Source organism: Gorilla gorilla, chromosome 1 (genome assembly GCF_029281585.2).
Source record: "Gorilla gorilla gorilla isolate KB3781 chromosome 1, NHGRI_mGorGor1-v2.1_pri, whole genome shotgun sequence".
NCBI lineage: Eukaryota > Metazoa > Chordata > Mammalia > Primates > Hominidae > Gorilla > Gorilla gorilla.
In genome coordinates this window covers 235964168-235986704 of record NC_073224.2, presented here as the reverse complement: position 1 = coordinate 235986704, position 22537 = coordinate 235964168, and the positions used below count along the sequence as shown (strand labels likewise).

The following is a 22537-nucleotide window of genomic DNA, read 5'->3' as shown; positions in this document are numbered from 1 at the left end:
TGCGGGTGACCTCCGGGCCCGACGGGCGCCCGCAGCTGGCGGGCAGCTGGGGCGGGAGAGCTGGGGTTCTTGGGGAGCGCCGGCGGCCACCCCCCTGTAAACACACACGCACATACGCCCGCCGGCGCGCCCGGGGCTTGTCTGTGTCTGGGACTCCAGGGCCAGATGGAACAGGGGGTTCGAGCCTAGAGCCCGTGGTGGGGGTGTCCAGAAAGACCCTTCTCGGCAAACTTTGCCAGCCCGCCGGGGTTCTCGGGCTTCTCTGGCTTCTGCCTGGGGCGGCCCAGGGCCCACCAGAGCACAGCTGTCCTTTTTGCTGGGCAGGCTGCCTCTGAGCCCTCGCCCTCCTGCCGGGGCATTCACCGAGCTCGTGCATTTGGGTCCCGGGTTGGAACCGCGAGCGGGGAGGACAGAGGTGGAGGCGGAGAGCAGCGTGCGGTTCTCGAGTTTGTCCACTGGGATGCACTGCGCTCCCGCGTTGGGGACGAAAAGGCCAGTAGTTGTTAGCCGGCTGCTTGAGCCGCCCCCACTCCGGGATGAAGCTGCGGGGGGAGTGAGGCGAAGGGAGGGAGGATCTAGTGCGTGTCCTGATTTTGAGAAATCGGAAGGGGACTGGGACGCCAAGTGTTTTCTAGCGACCCTTGATTTATGAGCCGATTCTGCTCCCAGAGGTGAATACTGTGTAACACATCTAGTGAACATTGTCAGATGTTATTATTAGCATCCCTTCTCTCAGTGGCCGATCTTGCTGTGGGCTTCAAAGGTTAATCATGGAGCCGATTGTGTTGGGTGTGGGATATTGGCCGGGCGTGAATCGATAAGTGTGCTTGGTCTAGATAAGGTTTAGGCTTGGACCGTTCTGGGATGTTGGCAAAATGGAGCGAGGACAGCTTTGCAGGAATGACCCTGATCCAGGTGCCCTGGAGGCCTGCCATCCCCTGCTCTGCCCCGGACTGTCCCAGGTCTCAGCAAGACCTTCCAAGGCTTTGTGAATGACCAGACGGGTCCCCACACTGGCCAGTGGCTGGTCTTCAGCTCCGACCTGCTTCCTGAGCTGCCATCTGCCACTTGATTCCTGATGGCAACTTATTTGAACAGACATTTTTTTTTTATTGCTAAGTTGCTAGATTAAAAGATGAGTACATTTTGATAAAGGGAGAGAAGAGCAAATATCTGGGAAAGAAGCCTCTCTTTTGATTTGAAATTTACTAAAACAGTTCCTGTCAAGCATCCTCAAGCCGGATCTTAGGATTTTGCTTTAGGAAATAGTTCTGTTGGTTCTTTTGAAGTTTGACCTTTCGTTTTTCCCCCCTTGATGTCAGCACAGGAGATTTTCTGTAAGTGTGCCTTTAAGGACGAGCTGTCACCTATTTGGGATCCTGATGGGAGAGCTCTGTCTTGTTACTGCTGTCTCCTGGCCAGAGAAGGAGGCCTGTACCCAGAGGGTCTGGGTGGTTTTGCATCACAATGGGCACCTGGGGACTCTGAGCCAAAGGGTTGCAAGTTCAAGGTCTGGAAATGCACTTTTTCTTTCAAGACAGCCCTTCACCTTTGCTTGCAAGCCGCGGCTCCCTAGGTGAGCACTGGGCGTCTTGCTGCCAAACTTGGAGCCTGGTTAGGACAGGTAGACACTGAACCTCCAGCTGGGGTGGCAGAAGGCCTGGCTTGCTCCACCATGGGAGAGGTGCAGTGTAACTTGCTGGGCAGGGGGTGGGGGTGGGGGTGGGGTGGGCTTTCTTAGTTCCCGCCCCAGAGACGAAGTCTGGGCTTGGTTATTTACGTCTGTGTTGGAACTGAGCTGTATGTGGAGCTTTTTTTTTTTTTCTTTTCCCCCCAAGAGGGAGAAGCAGATTGAGACTTATTGAGCAGCTTTTGTGTCTTTTGCGGTGGTATTTAATAGTTGTAGCAGAGCTCCAAAGATACTTTCCATCAGCTGAGAGAGACGGAGCCATGGAAGGAGACCCAGTGGCTTGACAAGCCCTGCCAGAGCTCACCCGTGTAGGGGGCGCATATTTGGCAAGCAGCTCAGAGCTCACCCGTGGAGGGGGTGCGTACTCAGCAAGCAGCCCAGAGTTTGGAGTTGGCTTCCTGGTTGTGAGTTGCTTCCCAGGCTGCAGACCTCAGATGCTGTGGCTTCCTCAGGGGCTCCGAGCGTCTACCTAATACATTTGCTGGGTTGCGCTCAGGACTGTGATCCCTAGCAGAGTGCCACGAGCTCATTCCCAGCCCATGTCCCTGCGGCCATCCCATCTGTTCTCCCGCTCCAAGGTTCTGGGGCCCCTTTTGTTTGGGAGGCCCTGGGTGTGCGTGTTGACATAATTCACAGTTCCCCAAGCCCTCTCAGTGCGCTGTGTACCATGTCTGGGCCTCATGGCAGGGATCCATTGGCTTGGCTGTCACCATCCTCGCTGTAGAGTCCCCAGGCAGCTGGGGCTGTGCAGCCCAGCTTTAGCGGCTGAAGTCAAACGCGCCGTCCACAAACATTGCGCTCCGGGTGAATCCTGGCTCGCGCTGATTTCCAGCTGCTGCTACTAAATTGATTGCAACTGGAATCCATCTAGTGTCAGTGGCTGTGCTACTCCTCGGGGACAATCATGCTTGACTAAACTGCAAATTTAGGAGGCAGCTCAAATCTTTGGGCAACATCGGTACATGCCCCCCTTTCATGCTCACCCCCACCTTGGGGATACACTGCCCAAGTGGAGGAGCTGATGGCAGACTCCTCCCAGTGTGTCCCTGTTGTTTATTTACTTTGATCACCTGCTTCCTTTTTTTGCATGCATTGGAGAGGGGAGCAGGGCAACGCAGCTCAGGAATGGAGACAGCCCCACGCCTGCCGGGGACAGCTGTCTCTGGGTCCCTGGAGGCAGAGCAGCGCCGGCTTCTCCAAAGCATGCACCTGCGTCTTTCTAGCGGGGGTCGCTGGAGGTGCTTCTGGACCCCAACCCAGTCTCCACTTCCGCAGCGCCAGTCCCTCTGACCCACACACAAATGGGGTGTTTGGCAGGTGGGGCCCTGTGTGCTCCTGGGTTCTGCATTTCCCTGAGCTTTTTGTGGGAAAGCCACAGGGTACCTGGAGTGTGACCCTGGGTTACAATGAAGTAGGTAAACACAAAACCCTGACTGGATTGCAAACAGCTGAGCCTTCAAGAGCCCAGGGGCTCCTCTCAGGGGTTATGTAAGAGTCATCTGTTTTAAATACGTAGTTGCCAAGTTTTCTTCAAAGGGTTACAAGTCAGTAGAGACCAAATTGATGTAAAGATTAGCTTGGAAAGCCAAATATATCCTTGATCTAGATTTTACATTTGAAGTCTGGCTTGAGAGGGTTTCTCCTGCCTGATGCCAATCAGACACAAGGAGGAGACAGGAGCAGGGGCTTTCTGGGGCTAGAGCAGGCAAACGTGGTACGGTCGACTCCATTCTTTCTTCCTCTGAGACCCCTTCCGGGAATTCAAAGGGGCTGGTGAGTCATGAGGCCTCGGAGCAGGGAGTGGTGGTGGTTACATAATTCAGATAAACTCTCAGTTAATCTGCCTTGAATAGAGAGTCAGGCTGGAGGGTGTCCATGTCAGACCTCCCGTGGCCCTTGGGCGTGTCCCCAAGTACAGCCACCTCAGAGCTGGGATAAGATCAGGCACCAGGAGGAGAGAGGAGGACTGGCTACTCCTGGGTCAATCCCAAAAGGTTACTTACTATATGATGATTTCATAGCATTGAAATTGAGGTAGGAGATGGGACTTGACTCTGGAGGTGGGACTCAGACTGTGGACCAAATTGAGGACTAGCTAAAACAGGGACAGGATGGAAGCACCATTCCATAAGACATGCCCGTCAATGTGCCATGTCAGTTTACCATTGCCAGGGCAACACCCAGGAGTTACTGCCCTTTCCATGGCGATGACCTGATGACCCAAAAATCACTACCCCTTCCCTAGAAATTTCTGCAGAAACCGCCCCTTAATCTCCATGGAATTAAAAGTAGGTATAAATACAACTGCAAAGCTGCCCCGAGCTGCTACTCTCAGCACGCTGCCTATGGGGAGCCCTGTTCTGCAGCGGCAGACACGGAGCTGTCACACTGCCGGACCGGTAACACCACCAGAGCTGGAACACCTCCTCAATAAAGCTGTTTTTCTTCTACCACTGGCTTGCCCTTGAATTCTTTTCTGGGCAAAGCCCAGAACCCTCATGGTCTAAGCCTCACTTTGGGGCATGCCCGCCCTACATCAAAATGACAAAATTATAGACATGGTACAATACTCATACTACTACTGCTACGGATGAGTAGTTGCCAGGGGTCAAAGAAGGGGTGGGGAACGGAAGGAAAGAGGGTGTGGTTACAAAAGGGCAACATCAGGCCTCCTTGTTGTGATGGAAACGTTCTCTGTCTTGACTATATCCGTGTCACAATCCTGTTATATTATTGTACTGTCGTTTTGCAAATGTTACCACTGGGGGAATCTCGGTGAGGGGTACACGGGGTCTCTCTGTATGATGTCTTACAATGCCTGCAATTCCAGAGTTAAAATTAAAGGTTTAATTAAAAGAAACAAACTAACATTCTCTACTAATCTGTCAGAGATTAGTGCCTAACCGATCTGACTGGCAAGCATGGGCACACGTGTGTGTATGTGAGTATTTAGCTGTTTTAGGGGTCATGTATTTGTATTTAACAGCAGTCAGAGGTGATGTGGAAATGGGGAAAGGGGTAAAAAAAATTTTTTTACAAAACTTGCTCGGTTATGTCCCTACCACATTTTAGAACGAAAAATTCAGCAGCATATGAACGTGCAGTGTTGCTAATGTTATGAGATCCATCATCGGTGACAGTAATAAATGACTTCAGGCATAATTATTGGATAAGAAGATCTGTCCACATCTTTACGTAAATTAGGTCAACTCTGAAGATAGAGCAGGTTTTCGGGGTCAGCCCCACTTTTCTACCCTGGCTTATAGGCTTCAAGGCCATATTCTGAGGATTTTAAGTCAAACACAAAAACAGCTGGTTTCCTGTTTCTAGATCAGGGAAACATGAGCCTCAAGCTTGAGAAGGCAGACATTGGTTTGTGGCTTTGCTCTTATCACCTCATTTGGGGCTTTATGATAAAAGAACTGGGGGCTGGGGTGCTCTATCAGGACTTATTGAATGAAACTGGGAGATACAATGGGCAGCTCTATCAGATTTGTCTGTGAACTTCTGAGATATCATGACCTACACCTGATACTCTTTCTCTGTCTTTTCACATCCAGATGGGAGGTGCTGGAACTAATACTGTAATATTGCTAGGCTTTTCCTAAGCCAGGCTTTGTGCTAAGTGATCTGATCCAACGGTGCTAAACTGTTCAGCCATTCTGCATTGTCCCACTCCACCCTCATGATCCTCAGGGTGGCCCTGCAAGGCAGGTATTATTGCTCCCATTTCACACAGGAGAAAACTGGAGCACAGAGAGGTTAGGTAATTTGCTCAAGGTCACACAGCTAGCTCATGGGAGAGGTGGGATTTGAACCCAGGTTTCCAGGACTCGAAGGTCCATTCGTGCTCCTTATGCTGACCTCTGTAGCTTTCTTGTCTTATACAAAATCTACTTCTTACTCCCTTTATTAAGTTACAGATTGCCCTTTTGGGAAACACAAAACAAAATTTTCAAACAACAACAACAAAAAATAAAACAAGAAGGACCCAGCTGCTGTGATGCCAAGTCAGCACTTCATGGATTTAGCCGTGTGTTCAGCTGACTCTGAAATCACAAGTCTCTCTGGCACCCATGATTTTAAGTAAAAGGTTTATGGTCAAATGACAAATTATTTTGCAGCACAGAATTAATGAAACGTCATGGGGAGATGAAAACCTATCTGTGACACAGATACTGCTATTCAATCTATTTAATAATTAAAAATAAATGTGTCACCAAATCCAAGGAGGCCTCTATTGAGAGCTTTCTTGAAATTAAAAACTGTGGAAATCAATGAATGATCACATTGAGAAAGTTGGGTTTAGCATAAGAAGTCTGAGTAAAAGGAATTGCCCTTTATATTTGTGTGTGTGTGTGTGTGTGTGTCTGTGTGTGTGCATTTTTTTTGAAGCACAATTTACATGCAATGAAATGTATCCATTGAAAGTATATGGTTCATTGATTTTTAGGAAATTGGCCGAGTTGCACAACTATTGCCATGGTCCAGTTTCAGCACGGTTGCTTCACCCCCGATAAGATCCCTTTTGCTGTTTGTAGCAATCCCCGTTCCTGCCTCCAGCCTTTGACGACCACTCCTCTGATTTGGCCTTGATGGATTTGCCCATCCTCACTATTCCTGTAAATGGAATCCTCCGGCATGTGGTCATCCTTTTTGTCTGCCTTCTTTAGTGTCATGTTCCGAGGTGTGTCTATGCAGTAGCTTGCCACGTCATTCCCTTTTTGTTCCTGAATGGTATCCCGATTTTCAGACATCTCGTTGGCTTGCCGGTTCACCAGCTGATGCACCGTTGGGTTGTTGGCATGTTGGGGCTGGGGGAGCAGCGCTGCCATGAACTTCGCGTGCACGCCTCGGGATGGATGTTGTTTTCATTTCTCTTGCCTCCACGTTATACTTTATAACCACAGACGTCAGTGCTCGGTGGGGCCGCAAGAAGCCCCTTATGTGTCGTTAGATGGATGGAAAGTGTGCCGGGCTAGGCGCCCGCGGTCCAGCTCTGGGGTGGGATAGGCTCCTCCCTCTTGTTCTAAAGAGAACTCCCTACACACAAGCCATTGTTGATTTGAACATTTCTCATTCAACAAGCATTTATTGAGTGTTGAGTGCATTCTGCCATGGGGATGTGTTTTGGTTAGGTGGAGAACAGGCATTTCCATTCTGCCTTGGTATAAAGGGGAATATTTTGACGCATTAGAAGAACTCCTATCTGGTCAGATACCTGGAGGTGGAGGGGAGAGGGTCAGTGGTCTCTAGAAGGACCCAGACTGTGCCTACTCCCCTGCACGTGGAAAGTGTGGGCTTCGGGGGGCTTCCAGGGAATGTAAGGGAGGCAGCCGTGCCTCCCCCTTCCCAGGGGGGCAGTGGGGCCAGTTTGGGGAAACCATCCTCATGGAGCATCATCTAGTGAGGGCTGAAGGGCATCATTTTGTTTTTATTTTATTTATTTTTTTATACTTTGAATAGATTAGGTCTTGCTGTGTTGCCCAGGCTGGTCTCAAATGCCTGAGCTCAAGCGATCGTCCCACCTCAGCCTCCCAGAGTGCTGGGATTCCAGGCATGAGTCTCTGCACCCAGCCAGGCATCACGTTTGATGGATGAGGCAGGGCCAGGGTCGTAGGCACAGGGCAGACTGTCGAAAGCACCCCCAGAAAGCACGGGTCTTGGTGGGTGTTAGACGCTGCCACTCACAGAAGGGGCAGCCCTCAAGCAGGCCATGGATTCCAGGAATTCCATGATGGGGATTGTTTGGCACCAACCACAGACTTGGAAGAACCCGACTGCATAAGAGGGAGAAATTAAGAGAACATTTCCCATCCTGGGGTAGATGACAGCGAACCCATGGCGCCCAGGCACCTCAAATGCAGGCTGCAGGTGGGAGGAGGGTGGCGCCTGGAGGAGCTCCTGGCATCCCTCTCGTGCTGGCCCCATGAGTGTGGATGAGGGTTTCGGCTCAACTGGCCCCAGACGGTCTTTGTATTCAGCTGCCAAGTTGTTAGCTGGTGTCAGGAGCAGAGACTGCCCAGACCTAGGGGTGGGGAAAAGATCTCAACTCTGGCAACCGGTGTGGACTCTTCGGTAGTTGCTTCTTTGAGCTCTGTGTAGAGAAGGATTCTGAGTTCTTCTGGGGATTTAGAGAGAGAAAAGTGCCTATAGACTGTTTGCCGTATCTGCATGGGACATGGGATGAAAGAAGGGTGACTCCAGTACTGCAAAACTGCCCTTTTCGGGAGGCCTGGGTGCAGGGCTTGCTCATAGCTGCAGGTTCTTTCTCATAAACACCTTCACTGAGGCCTGTGTATACAACATATCAGTGAACAGTTGCATGACACTTACTATGTAGCAGGCACTGTTCTATGCCCGTGCCGTATCTTAACTCATTCCTACATTGCTATGGTAGGAGCGCTTTAAGGATCTCCTGTGTGCAGAGAAGGCACAGAGAACCAGAATGAATTTCCCCAGGCCACACAGCAAGTAAATAGCAGAGCCCGCACTCAAACCCAGGCACTCAGCTCCAGCATCTGGCCTCTGAACCGTTACATCCTGTTCTTCCTAGTCTAGAAGAACACATTGGATTGGATGTATTTAAGGAATACAGCATCCATCCACCAGGCTGGGGCAGGCAGCCAAGTATGGGATTTGAGCCCAGCATCCAGGGCCAATTTCCTTGCTGCCTGGCACCGCGCAGAACATACATGGATGCCCATTGTATGGATGTGAAAAGGACATGCCTGGAGCTTCAAGCGTTCTGAGCCTGGTAGGGGGACAATGGTGGTGGAGTTCCCAGGTGACAGCAGCAGCCTGTCCGGGTGGTTGGGCCCAAGGGTCAGCCCTGCTTAGAGTACAGCAGGGACCACCTCTCACCAGCTGATCCCCACCATCAGCTGGGGGGCCCCGGTCATGCCCTTCTGCCGGGGTGTCATTTTTACACAGGTGAAGAAAGAGAATGGCCCCAGGAGAGAGCTGGCGATTTTGCTCATTTCCTGGGCTGCCCTTTGGTGGCATCTGCCTGGCTCTGATTTGCTTCTACTTGGAGCATCTGAATAACTCAGCGCGCCTCTACTCAGAGCATCTGAATGACTCAATGACAGAGTCCCGTAACCACCCTCCCAGGCTGACTACAGCCCTGATCAGACAGAAGTCAGTATCCTGCTGTGGATTCAATTTCCCAAATGGTTGCAGAGAGCCATCTTAGGCAAGGGTGAAGCAATCACCCACGGATGGCGCCGGTAGACTTCCTAGGCATGCAGCTACGATATATATAAAAGATTCAGTTACTAGGCAGGGTCACTGTATTTGGCGTGTTAGCAAGGAACCTATCCGAACCACGATGCCAGCCTTTGTGGCAGAAGCCTCTGCCCCAGGACCAGCTGAGGATTGTGCTCTCTGGCTTGGAAAGGAGTGTGGTAAAATGCGGAAAAAGCCCCACGAGAGCTGGTTTTCAGTCGACGCCCCCACCCCCCTCTTTTTTGTCAAGAGAAAATTCAAGACTGTACCCAGATGCTGAAAAAAGCTGTGCTTCCTGCTGAGGGACACGGTGGCTTTCAGAAGGCAAGGATTCTTTAGGGAGCCAATTATGCGAGACAAGAGTAAGCATGTTTATTTTTATGACACTGCATTTCAAAATCTCAGAAAATGTTGATGGAATGGCCCCATTAGGCGCCTGGGTCTCCTGGATGCTGTGGCATTACACTGTGCAGGCTTCCAGGGGCATTTTGGGGACTCTTGATTAAGCCCTGGTACTGGGCTAATTTACTGCCCATTACTACCCTGGAGGGTCTCTTTGAACACTCACAGCTCCAGGTTCCATCTTCCTTCAGCATTTTTTGGGCTAATTTGATTCTCTGCACAGAAGCCTGATGCTCTAGGAAGACCTGAGCCACCGCACTCAGTCCAACAGCATCTGTTTCTCAGGCTCTCACCCCGACAGTCCCTGGGGAGCACTGGGCTGGGGTTTTGTGGCACCAGCCACGCAAGTGGTCCCCCGAGAGTCTGCTGGCCCCAGGTGAGAGCCAGGCAGTGTGACAGGTATGGCAGCCACTGAGGTTTGTCCTGGGACAGGCTGCTTATGGGCCTGACATCCAGACACTTTCATGCAGCAGACACGGATGAGTGGCCACCGCCTGCTGGGTGCTGTGCTGGGCACAGGGATGAAAAGACCCCTCTCCTGGTCCTACAGAAACTCCAAGTGGAGGAGAGGACAGAGGAGCAAATGGAATTGCAGGAGCCAAGAGGAAGAAGGAGATGGGGAAGGTTTTCCAGAGGTAGCAGCATTTGACTCTCTTCTCAGAGGATGAGAGGAAGGAAACCCATTGGGCCCGAGGAGGAAGGGACAGCCAGGCAGAGGGAATGGGGTGGCTGCCGTTTACTGAGCACTGCTGGTGGGTGAGCTGCACAGATGGGGATGTGGAGGCACACCGCAGTGAAATAGCCCACTGAGGCTCCTCCGGCCCACCCAGGAGGAGGGCAGGGCAGGTGTATTTGGGTCAGCCCTTAGGAGTTGGCTCTGTGAAGCTGGAGAGGAAGGTGTGTGTTGCGGGGGGAATGCTTGGAGGAGACTGGAAAGGCCAGCAGGCCCCAGGACTGGAGCCATCCAGGGCCAGGGTCCCAGGGAAAGTGTCATGCTCTCTGCCCGTGTGCGTTCAAGGGGAAAGCGAATGACAGACCCTGAGGAGTGAGGGGTGCAGAGAGGGGGCCCGTGACTCACAGGAGGGGTGTGGAGAGGGGCCCATGAATCATGGGAGGGCACAAAGAGGGGCCCGTGAATCACAGGAGGGGTGTGGAGAGGGACCCGTGAATCACGGGAGGGTGTAGAGAGGGGCCCGTGAATCACGAGAGGGGTGCGGAGAGGGGCCCGTGAATCAGGGGAGGGTTGCGGAGAGGCGCCCGTGAATCACGAGAGGGGTGCGGAGAGGGGCCCGTGAATCGCGGGAGGGGTGCGGAGAGGGGCCCGTGAATCGCGGGAGGGGTGCGGAGAGGGGCCCGTAAATCGCGGGAGGGGTGCGGAGAGGGGCCCGTGAATCGCGGGAGGGGTGCGGAGAGGGGCCCGTGAATCGCGGGAGGGGTGCGGAGAGGGGCCCGTGAATCGCGGGAGGGGTGCGGAGAGGGGCCCGTGAATCGCGGGAGGGGTGCGGAGAGGGGCCCGTGAATCGCGGGAGGGGTGCAGAGAGGGACCCGTGAATCACGAGATGGGTGCGGAGAGGGGCCCATGAATCACGGAGGGGTTGCGGAGAGGAGCCTGTGAATCACCGGAGGGTGCAGAGAGGGGCCCGTGAATCATGGGAGCTGCGTGGGATGGAACCTCTGTGTCCTGGTGGAGCAGCTTAGTTTTGTGGAAGGAGAGCCCTGGGATAAGCAGAGGGAGGGAGAGGCAGCCCTCTGGGGCTGTGGTCTTAGGGAAGTCCCAGAGGACTCCCCAGGCGGGGAAGACAACTGGCCTGGCCCTGGGAAACACGTCTGCAGTCAGTTGCCATGATACCCAGGCTCTGCTTTTACTCAGAATTACTCTGAGGGAAAATGCCAGCCTAGACCACGTGGGCACAAAGGTGTGACAGGCCCTGACCACCCAACTTTCCTTTCCTGAGTCTCTTGCTGCTTCTCCACCCTTCCAGCCCCAACCTGCCACCTGCCCCTGCCCCTCCGTGGGGAACTTCTCACCTTACAACAGCAGTCCCCAACCTTTTTGGCACCAGGGACCAGTTTCATGGAAGACAATTTTTCCAGGGACAGAGCGGGTGGATGGTTTCTGGATAAAACTGTTCCACCTCAGATCATCAGGCATTAGATTCTCATAAGGAGTGCACAACCTAGATCCCTCACATACGTGGTTCACAGTAGGGTTAGTGCCCCTGGAAGAATCTAATTCCACTGCTGATCTGACAGGAGGCGGAGCTCAGATGGTGATGCTGGCTCACCCACTGCTCACCTCCTGCTGTGAGGACAGTTCCTAACAGATGCTGGTACTGGTTCATGGCCCAGGGTTGGGGACCCCTTCCTTAGAGAACCAGACCCCCAGTCAGTTGCTGCTTGGGGTGGAGTCATCGTCCCACCCAAGCTGTGGGTCTGAATTTTGGGAAGAGCCCCTGAGACACAAGGCGATGAGCCCACAGCACTGAGTGAACATGGAGGTTTCAAGTGGGAAGGGGAAGACGTTTGGGGAAGTTGGATTCCTCCCTAAAGAATGCCGTTAGGGTAAGGCCAGGCGTGGTTGCTCATGCCTGTAATCTCAGCACTTTGGGAGGTAGAGGCGGGAGGATAACTTGAGGTCAGGAGTTCAAGACCAGCCTGGCCAACATCATGAAACCCCATCTCTACTAAAAATACAAAAATTAGCCAGGTGTGGTGGTATATGCCTGTAAGTCCCAGCTAGTCAGAGGCTGAGACAGGAGAATTGCTTGAACCTGCGAGGCAGAGGTTGCAGTGAGCTGAGATCGCACCACTGCACTGCAGCCTGGGTGACAGAGTGAAACTCTATCTCAAAAAAAAAAAATGCCATTAGGGTGGCAACTTTCTTCCTCCTTGTGTGGGGCCAATCCTGTGTATTTGAAGCTAAAAGCCCTCTTCTTAAAGTAGCTTAGAGAGCAGTGCTGTGTGTGCGTGCGTGTGTGTGTGTGTGTGTGTGTGTGTCTGTGGGTGTCTGTGTGTTGTGAGGTTGTAGGCGTGAGGCATCAGTTGACTTTAAAATGCCCAAGTAATACATGTCTGCACTCTTTCCTTCATCAACTGAAAAGCTGTTTAAAAATGTAATTAACAAAATCTCTCAGCAGACCTTCAAGGTCAGGAAATATTATTAGCCTTATTTCACAGATGGGTAAACTGAGGCAGAGCAGGAGTAAGCAACTTTCCTAAGGTCATACAAAGTCAGCAGAGTGGTGCCTGAGGACTCCAAGAGGAACGTGCCCGTAACTCAGGCTCTGGTGGCTCAGTCCTGGGACGGGGATTCCTGGGGAGTATGGGGCTCATCCATCTCTGTTTCCGCAGGTTGTGCATGTCCTGGAGCCGGGGTCCCCTGCCTGGGAGACGGGGCGCATCCAGGGTTAATACCCACGGGGTGGAGCCTTCACTGTCCAGGCTTTCTTGCCGGGCTCTGCCTGCCTTTTATTTTCCCTCATTTTCAGTGAGAGACTGAAGTCCATGACAATTCCTTACGTAGGAATTCTGGTGTTCCCAGTGAGTCACAAGTAGGTAGAATTTATGTCAGTTGCCACAGGGCAATTTGAATTTTACAGGAGATAGTCAGAGTCAGTCAATGAGAGGGACCTAGATTCAGACAACAGGAAGGAGTCGGACTCAGCCAACATTTTTTTTAGCTTGCTTTTAAAATTGAAGTGAAATTCACATAACATAAAATTAGCTATTTTAAAGTGTAAACTTCAGTGACATTTAGTGTATTCACAATGTTGTGCAACCATCACCATTCTTTAGTTCCAAGACCTTTTCATCACCCTAAAAGGAAACTCCATGTCTTTTAGCAGTCACTCCCCATCCCCCTGGAAACCACTTACCTACTTCCTGTGTCTTCAGTATGGCCTGTTTTGGACATTTTATATAAATGAGATCATACAATTAATACATTCTTATACTGCTATGAAGAAATGCCCAAGACTGGGTAATTTATAAAGGAAGAGGTTTAATTGACTCACAGTTCCGCATGGCTGGGGAGGCCTCAGCAAACTTACAATCATGGCGGAAGGCAAAGGAGAAGCAGGCACCTTCACAGGGCGGCAGGATGAAGTGAGTGCAAGCAGGGGAAATTCCAGGCGCTTATAAAACCGTCAGATCTCATGAGCACTCACTCACTGTCACGAGAACAGCATGAAGGAAACCGCTCCCATGATCCAATTACCTCCACCTGGTCCCGCCCTTGATTGTGGGGATTATTACAATTCAAGGTGAGATTTGGATGGGGACACAGCCAAACCACATCATACAATATGTAACCTTTTGTGTCTGGCTTCTTTCACTTAGCATAATGTTTTTTAGTTCACCCATATCGTAGCGTGCATCAGTACTTCACTCCTTTTTATGATGAATTCTGTGCCACACTGCGGATAGGCTACGTGCTGCTTGCCTGTCCATCCACTGATGGACATTTGGGTTGTTTCCACCTTTTGGCTGCTGTGAACATTGCTGCTGTGAACATACATGTACAGGTGTCTGTTTCGGTCCCTGTTTTTGATCCTTTGAGGGACATACCTAGGCATCAACACTTCCTGGACACGGGCTTTATCCACAATTGCCTAGTTACGGCACTGCTGCAGCATTTGTGTGATCTTTGGAAGTTCCCATGGTTTTTCTGAGCCTCAGTTTTCTCATCTGAAAAACGGGGATGTCACTCAGCCCTGCACAGGGCTGGAAGGATGGTGACCCCCTACCATTTACAGGTGGCTGCCCAGCAACAGAGCCAATGCAGGCTCTTTCCCCATCTCATCCTAGATTGCAGACAGGCCTCTCTATGCCTGTGCACCTTGTTCACAGCGCTGGGCCTGAGGCAGCCAGTCTGTCTTTACTCCTTACACATCCCGAGGGAGGAGGCTCAGTGAGAAGCAGCACTTTTTATCAGCTCTGCACTAAAGAGGAATTATGAACCATTTTGGGAGTGGATTAAAGCAATTGCCCCGGGATGAATTTTATTCTTGGTGCCTTTTCCTTTCCCCTCTTCCTGGACCTCAGAGCTGAGCCATGTGATCTACTGAAAAATACCCAAGTCGACATTGATCCTTTTAGTATGACATCAGCCCTGACCCACAGTAACAAGGAACTTGTGACCCACCCATGTACGGTGAACTGGGAGCTTCCCTGGCAGTGACCTGGTTTGTGAGCCTGTTACTTTTCACTGGAAGCAGCGTTCTTGCTGGCATGGAAGCATGCTGCCTAGGCTCCTGCTGGCTCCCTGCAAACTGCCTGGTTTCCCCACTCCAGTGCCCGGGTTGTCGAGCCATGACGAGTGCAGGTCTCCTCGCCCAGCCTCATTGGTCTCCAGTTTCCTATCCCAAGAATGCACTGGACAGCCTGTTCAGGAAAATGAGTGAAATTAAGCAAATTAACTGCAACACAGCTTTCCAGAGTGTTCCAGAATGTTCTTTCCTTTCCCTTCCGGAGGAGAGGGAACAGAGCAAATGACAACAAACATTTCTGTTTTTGGAAAGCATGTAAAAACAAAGTCTTCCATCACTGTAACAGACCCAAGACTTCAGTACCTGGCTGTGCCTGGGCTGTGGCCCTTCAAGGCCCTTCTAAGGGCTTTGCTATCATGCAAGTCATTTAAGCTGTTATCCTGTGTTGTCTCATCATTTCTCCACATAGGTGATTGTAATAGGCACATGTGTTGGTCTTTTAGAGTCTGCATCACAGGCCAGGCACGGTAGCTCATGCCTGTAGTCCCAGCTCTTTGGGAGGCCGAGGTGGGAAGATCATTTGAGGTCAGAAGTTCAAGACCAGCCTGGCCAACATGGTAAAACCCTGTCTCTACTAAAAATGCAAAAAATAGCGGGGCATGGTGGCAGGCGCCTGCAATCCCAGCTACTAGGGAGGCTGAGGCAGGAGAATTGTTTGGACCTGGGAGGAGGAGGTTGCAATGAGCTGAGATTGCGCCACTGCACTCCAGCCTGGGCAACAGAGCGAGACTCTGCCTCAAAAAAAAAAAAAAAAAAAGAATGGCAGCTGATTGTCAGGAGGACATGATGCTGTGGCATGTGCACTGCATCCATTACCTCCCTTTGTCCCCAGCCCACTTAGAGCCCAGGGCACTGTGGTCTTTCTAACTCAAAGGTATGGAGCCACAGGCCCCGGACAGCTCAGTTTTCCTGAGCACCACCAGGAGGAAATGCACCACCGGGAGCAAATGCACCCACCAACTCTGGCAATTCTTCCCCACACACCTCTTCCAGTCCTGTGACTGCCATATCCCCATTCATCAAATGATGTGGACCCGTTGACGTGGAAACCTTGTTAGCCCTGCTTTTAATCTGAAAGGTATAGGCCCATTATTTTTCCTGCTTTTGTAAATCCAAAGACTGAGCAAAATGGAATCCCTGGGTAACCAGAAAATGTAATTAATGGAAACAAGGTGCTTCACGAGGAAGCTGGTCAGAGCCTGCTTTTATTATTGTGGTTTAGCCAGGGACCTACTGTGCAGGTGTCCCCACTGCTCTCAGGCGTTGCAGTAGGAGCAGACTTTCAAAAAGAAGAGCTGTGAGGCACACTGTTCTCCTTATCTCACAGGGCCCTGCAGATCCTCACCCACCATCCCGGGGCGCCTATCAGCCTGGGCGCAGTCGCGTCTGAGACTCACGGAGCTGCTTGTGAATCATGTTGTAACGCACACATGTAAAGTAAGGAGGCTGCTGTCTCCCCGGGGTGTGTATTATTATCTGGGATTGTTGTGAATTGCTCAAGAATGGACTGGGAGGAGGGAGCGGTCGGGAGTCACTTGGGCCCTGTAGAGCTGGACTTTATTGCCACCAAATGTCACTGAAGTTATTGGACCCCAAATCACTGCACCATGAAGGAGCGCCAAGCATATCAGACAAAAATGAAACAACCATTCCGCTAGGAGCCCTGAAGGGCCACAGTCATGAATACGGAGACACAGCCAGGTACTTTCATCTTGGGTGCATACAGTGATGGAAGACTGGTTTTGCATACACTGTGCCCACATGACATGCGGATATTTCCTATTTCTTTTCAAGACCCTGTGTTTTGCTTCTATATAGATGGGGAAATTCTCAGCCTGGGGATCCCAGGACCACACTGTCTGGCATAAAGTCCTCAGGAGGCTCCCAGGCAGCTGTTTCCTGTGGACCAGAACCCAGGGTAGAGGCCCTTCCATTGCACTCCTGAGCTGTCTGCAAAGTCACTTCCAGGGAATGGTGGCTGGGTCTGCCTGGTGCTCCTCCGCCCTCCCAGTGTGTGCATCCAGGCTGTGTGAGTGAGAAGGTGGGATCCCAGGCAGATTCCATCCCTGTCCCCAGAGCTGTGAGCAGGATGTGAAACCACACCCCTTAATCCATAACCCCACACAGCAAAGGGGACTTGGCAGAGGTAGGGAAGATTTCTAATCTATTGACCCTTCCATAGGGAGATCATCCTCAATTATTCCCAGTGGGTCCAGTGTCATCACAGGAGTCCTTGGGTGCAGAGGTGGAAGAGGAGATAGAGATGAGGGCAGGAGGGTGAGGGTGGTGGCCTGAGAGATCTGAAACTTAAAAAGGATCAACACAGCATCGTGGCTGGCTTGAAGATGAAGGAGGGCTTCCAGTCAAGGAGGTGGGACCTCTGTCCTACAGCCACAAGGAGCTGGGTTCTGCTGACAACCTGAATGAGCTTGGAAACAGATTCTTCCCCAAGATCTCCAGAAGGAGACACAGCCCCACCAATGCCTTCATGTCAGCCCAGTGAGATGACCCTGAGCAAAGAATCCAGCCAGTCTTCTCACCAATGGAACTGTGAGCTCATAGGTGGGGTTGGGGGGTGTTTACACTCCTGTGTTTAGGGTAGTTTGTTATGCAGCAATAGCTAACTAATTCAATAGATAGCTGCCTAAGTACACAGGATGCATGAGTGAGGTGCCACTGACGGCCCAGTGTTCTCACACTTTCTCATTTCCTCTCTCTTTCCCGTCCCCTCCCCTGCCCTTCATCCCTCTTTCTCTGTTCTCTTTCTGTCTTTCTTCTAACAAGAGCTCATGCTTGTTTCCAAAATTAGTGTTGGGACAATTGTAAACAGGTGAGATGTGGACAGGCCTTCAACCCAGTCCCACTAAAACTCTGGGGACCCGGTATGGCGCCCTCCACAGCTCTGCTCCAGCATGGGAGCCTCCACTGACTCATTCCTTCCTGCACTTTGTATCTGGAGGTGTGAAGGGAGCAGGGGTCATGAGGCTGCTTGTGTGCCGGGGCTGTGGTCACAGACGTGGCCAGGCAGCCTTCCCAGGGCATGTCCTGGCTTTGTGTCTCTGGAATTGGCCAGATGAGGGCGAGTCCTGGCTCTGGCTCTGGCTTGGTCAATGAATAAATGAATTCATTATCAGCGTTTTAGATGTGACTCTTCTTGTCCTCTGATCAAGGCTTTATACGAGTCATGGGCTCTGGAGAGGCTTTACTCCTGAGCCAGGAGCGAGAAGTCAGGGTCTCCGTGAAATGAATTGAACCTCATTACTCCCAAATAGGGCTGCCAGATAAAAGAAAACAGGATGCTTGGTTCTGTTTCAATTTCAGACAAACAAATGTATTTTAGTATAACTATGTTCCAGGTTTTGCATGAGATAGGCTTATCCCCCCCGCCACCAAAAAAAAAAAAAAAAAAAAAAAAAAAAGAACAAAAAGGATTGTTTCTTTCAAATACAAATGTTACTGGGCATTCTATATTTTTGTTAAATCTGGCCACCCAATTTCCAGAGACTGCAAATCGGCCAAGAAGGCAGGGCAGTGGGCAGGAGAGGGCCCTGGAGAGGAGGATTCACTGAGCTCTAGTTAAGCTTTAGTAGCTGTTCTCTAGGTCGGGGGTTGGCACACCACAGTCTGTGGCTGCCTGACTTTGTAAATAAAGTTTTATTGGCACCATGGCCCTTGGCTGCCTGACTTTGCAAATAAAGTTTTATTGGCACAGGGGCATGCCCATTGATTTTCATAAGGACAGAGTTGAGTGGTTTGTGACAGAAAACGGCCTGCAAAGCCTAAAACATTTTCTGTCTGGGCCTTTTCAGACAAAGGTCAACGACCCCTGCTTTAGGTTCAGAGGTCAGTGCAGAAGCAGAAGTACGGAGGGGGCTTTCATATTAGGAGGTCCCTGAGCCCCAGCAGCTGGGTAGGCACCAGGAGTGGCTGGCCAGGCCTTCAGGAGTGGCTGGTGCTGCGGCTGTCAGCTGCTGGTCTTGGGGCCTCCCTTTCCTGGGCTCTGGTTCAGTGGGAAGCTCTCAGAGCTCTAGTTCTCTGAGGGATCGGTCGGGGCCCAGGGCAGAGTGAGCAGGCAGCATTCTGCTCTGCCTGCTTGTCTCGTGTTTTGGATCTCTGGCAGAAAGTTCCATGCAAACGAAAGCCTTGCTTCATCTGCACGCGCCTATTTCTGTCTTGTTGCCTGCCTCTGCTCTTCCTTTTTGACATTCAGCGTTTTCAAACAGAGATTCTGCACAGGGCGTGAGTCACGTTGCCATGTGGCCATGGAGGAGTTGTCTCAGGCATTGGCTGAACCGTCGTCCTGCAGGCTTGAGAATGCTGTCCCTTTGCCATGAAGCCCAGGAGGGCAGTGGTCAGAGCCATCAGGGCTGGAGAGTGGTGAGGGGGAAACAGAGCAAAACCCGTGCCCTCCTCTCCTCCTCAGGCCAGCATTGGGAGTGGGCTTGTGTGAGGATAGAGGGAGTAGTCCACAAGACCACTCCCACTTTTGACACCAACTGCAGTGTTTGGGGGTCCCCAGGACCACCTTCAGCTGCAATAATTCACCAGAAGGACTTGAAGAATTCACCGAAAGCTGTCATACTCACAGTAATGGTTTATTAAAAGGAAAAGACACAGATGAAAGCCAGCCAAGGGAAGACACGCATGGGGCAGAGGCCAGAAGTGATCCACGCATGGAGTTTCCAGCCATCCTCTCCTGTTGAGGTCAGGATACATTGCTTTCTTGGCAACAGTGGGTGACAGTGCCCAGGGAGCATTGCCAGCCGGGGAAGCCCCTGGCCTTGGTGTCCCGAGCGTTTATTACTGGGGCCTCTTAACATAGACCTGGTTGAATGACCACATGGCCTACCTCAGTGTCCTGCCCCTTGGGAAGTGGAGCAGATACCATCTGACCCAAAGCCTCTAGCCTAAATCACATTGCTTGACTGTACGGTGGCCAAGGCCCCCAGGCAAACACAGAAATTCTTATCAGGCAGGACATTCCAGGGGCCTAGAGATGCCTTCCAGGAGCCCAGGGCAAAGGTCTGACCTCTCTTGGGCAAAGTTCTTTACTAAACAATCTGGTTTACACCAGCGACCAGGTGCCTCACTTTATTCTACAGTTGATAATGGTGTAGCCCAGGCCAGTTAAACCTGCCCTGAAGATGGTGTGGGCGGAAGTTTTAGGAGAGAAGATGGTGAGTGGTTTCTCTCCTCCTAAGGAAGACATTCTGGAGGGTACGGTGGAGTTGCTGCAAAGAAGCTGCGTGGAGTCTGCTCGCCTTCCTGCAGGGGCTGGGACGCCCACGTTTAGGAGGAAGCCCGTCTTGTGGGCTCCCAGCTCTGTGTCCTCGTGCAGGGACGGCCTCTCTCTAGGTTGCTTGCTGCTCGTTTTGCGCATCTCCTCTTTCCTGGTTCCTGGACGCTCCGTGTGTTTGGGAGAGGATCCCCGGCGAGTTCATGATGCCCACTGCTGCACAGGCCAGTGTGCACCGGCCTTGCCTCCTCGTGTCATTTTTGGGGCTAGTGTCTTAGTCACGCTCCTCCGATTTCCTCATCTTCCATGTACTTGTGCATTCTTTATTTTTTTTAACCAGTTCCAAAAAAAGATGATTTGTGTGAAGGGAGTGAAAATTGAGTTTATTTACGACAAATCAGTAGAATCCAAACTTTGGCAAAGAAATCCAGAAGAGGCCACCGCTTCTGAAACACATCTGGTTGCGTCACAGAACGTGAAGCTTCCGGTCCAGCTGGCTTGGTTAGACTCTGACCCTAGCTCTCGTCGTCCTGGGGGCCTGAAGCCACCTGCATCACCCCTTCTCAGAAACAGTGAAACCAACGCTGCCTCAGGGACTCTGGGAAGTCAGCTTTGAAATCATGTGAGACTGAGAGAGAGGGGCCGTTCCTTGGGAAATCCAGCCCACAAAGTAATCAGGAGATGATGGGGGGACGGGAGTGAGGGAGACTGGATTGTCGGGTGCCCAGCTCATCTGTCATCTGGCCTTTGGGGACAACATACTCTCAAACAGATCTTTGCTCTCAGTATTTGCACCAAGGGGGAGAGTGGCACAGAATTAGCCACTTGAAGTTTTTAGCCTGTAGATGCCAAAAGGGGTATTGCATTCTCAAATTTGCCAAGAGCGGGAAGAACATGTGCAATGCTGTTGGCTACAGAGTTTCAAAAAGAAAATAAAATGGCCAGGGGCAGTGGCTCACGCCTGTAATCCCAGCACTTTGGGAGGCCGAGGTGGGTGGATCACCTGAGGTCTGGAGTTCGAGACCAGCCTGGTCAACATGGTGAAACCCCGTCTCTACTAAAAATACAAAAGTTAGCTGGGTGTGGTGGCGTGTGCCTGTAATCTCAGGTACTTGGGAGGCTGAGGCAGGAGAATTGCTTGAACCCGGGAGACGGAGGTTGCGGTGAGCTGAGATCGTGCCACCGCACTTCAGCCTGGGCGACAAAAGTGAGAATCCGTCTCAAAAAATAAAAGCAATGAACCAAAATGCCTCTAATGCGATGCTATGAATTTCACATGATCAGAGGTTGGTAAGTCTGGGTAAGTGACATGTGGCTGGGATGCTGCCAAGGGGACCTGCCAGCAGACAGTCAGGGTGGGCTGCAGTTGCCTGCAAGTTCTCGCTTTGTAGGGCTCCTAAAGGTTGAGGATTCTGACCTCACACATCCCTGATTCCACGGATAGAGAGGCTGCCCTATGTGTGCAGCTGCCCGGCTGATTAATTGCTTTTATTTGTAGTAAATAAACTCTTCAAATGCAGGAGGGCTTCCACAGGAGCTGGCCAGCGGCTTTTCTCTCCTCTTTCCAGAGGGGATTCCACCTCTCTCTGGGTCCACTCTGTGACGCCAAGCAGATGACAGAGAAGGGATTAAGGAGGGAAGGAAGGATTAAAAAAAATTTAACATCTGAAACCAAGGCTTGCCATTCAGTGGGCATAAAGCCAGGGTGTGCAGGAGAAACTCTTAAAAAGTCAGCCAGCGGGTATTCATATGGGGTAGATGATATTCCAGGTAATGCTCTGAATGAAAATGATGTGCATTCAAAAAAAATTATGTGCATATGTGTTGAGGTCATTAGAAGCCAGTAGCTAAATATATCTCATAGGTGATGAAAATGACACAGTTCCTTTCTCTGTCCATTGTGGTGCTGGAGCCAACTATTGCTTCCAGTTGGAATGCCAACTCACTAATTTTCGTAAAACATATAAATATCAGGTGAGGAGGAGTGCTTGTTATGTTCATGAGTAGCACATTTCCTGGTGGCTTGTAGAGGATGTCAATCAGCCCTGGTGCCGTCAGATGGTGGGTACAGCAGCCCCCAGTGGGGTGGGTTGATGCATTTCCCACATACAGCAGAGAAAGCCATGCCAGCAAGACTGCAGCAGGGTGTCCCTTTGGCCAGTGCTAGGGACTGTGTTGAATTACCATCTCCCTTGTGAATCTTTCCTGTGGCCTGAAATTCATAGCATTCCTTTGGGTGCAGTTGAAGAAGAACGAATATTTGTGAAGCAGTTACAGTGGTGTTGGGTAGAAATGAGCACTTGAAATTGTATCACAGATATGAGTGAATCTGGTCTAGGAGTGTGCACTGCTATCTGTTGGTTACATACTGCTCATTCACAAATGACAACTCATACATATTATCTCACATGTTCCCTGGGTCAGGAGTCTGGGCACAGCTTAGTTGGGCCCTGTGCAAGGCTGAAACCAGATGTTGGCCGGGTCTGTGATCTCATCAGAGGCTCAACTGGGGAAGGATTTACTGCCAAGCTCTTGTGGTTGTTAGCAGCATGCATTTCCTTGAAGGCTGCCTGACAGAGGGCCTCTGTTTTCTGCTGGCTGTCAGTGCCTTGCCCTGCAGCCCTCTCCAAATGATAACTCACAACAAGCCAGCAAGGGAGAGAGTACCCTAGCGAGATGGATGTTACAATCTCATGTACCGTTATCACAGAAGTA

General features: G+C 51.2%; 1 protein-coding gene across 1 annotated transcript in view; it reads left to right on the top strand.

Moving 5' to 3' along the window:
* Nucleotides 1-22537, top strand: part of AJAP1 (adherens junctions associated protein 1) — a 138283-nt gene that overhangs the window by 1414 nt on the left and 114332 nt on the right. The window lies entirely within an intron of this gene.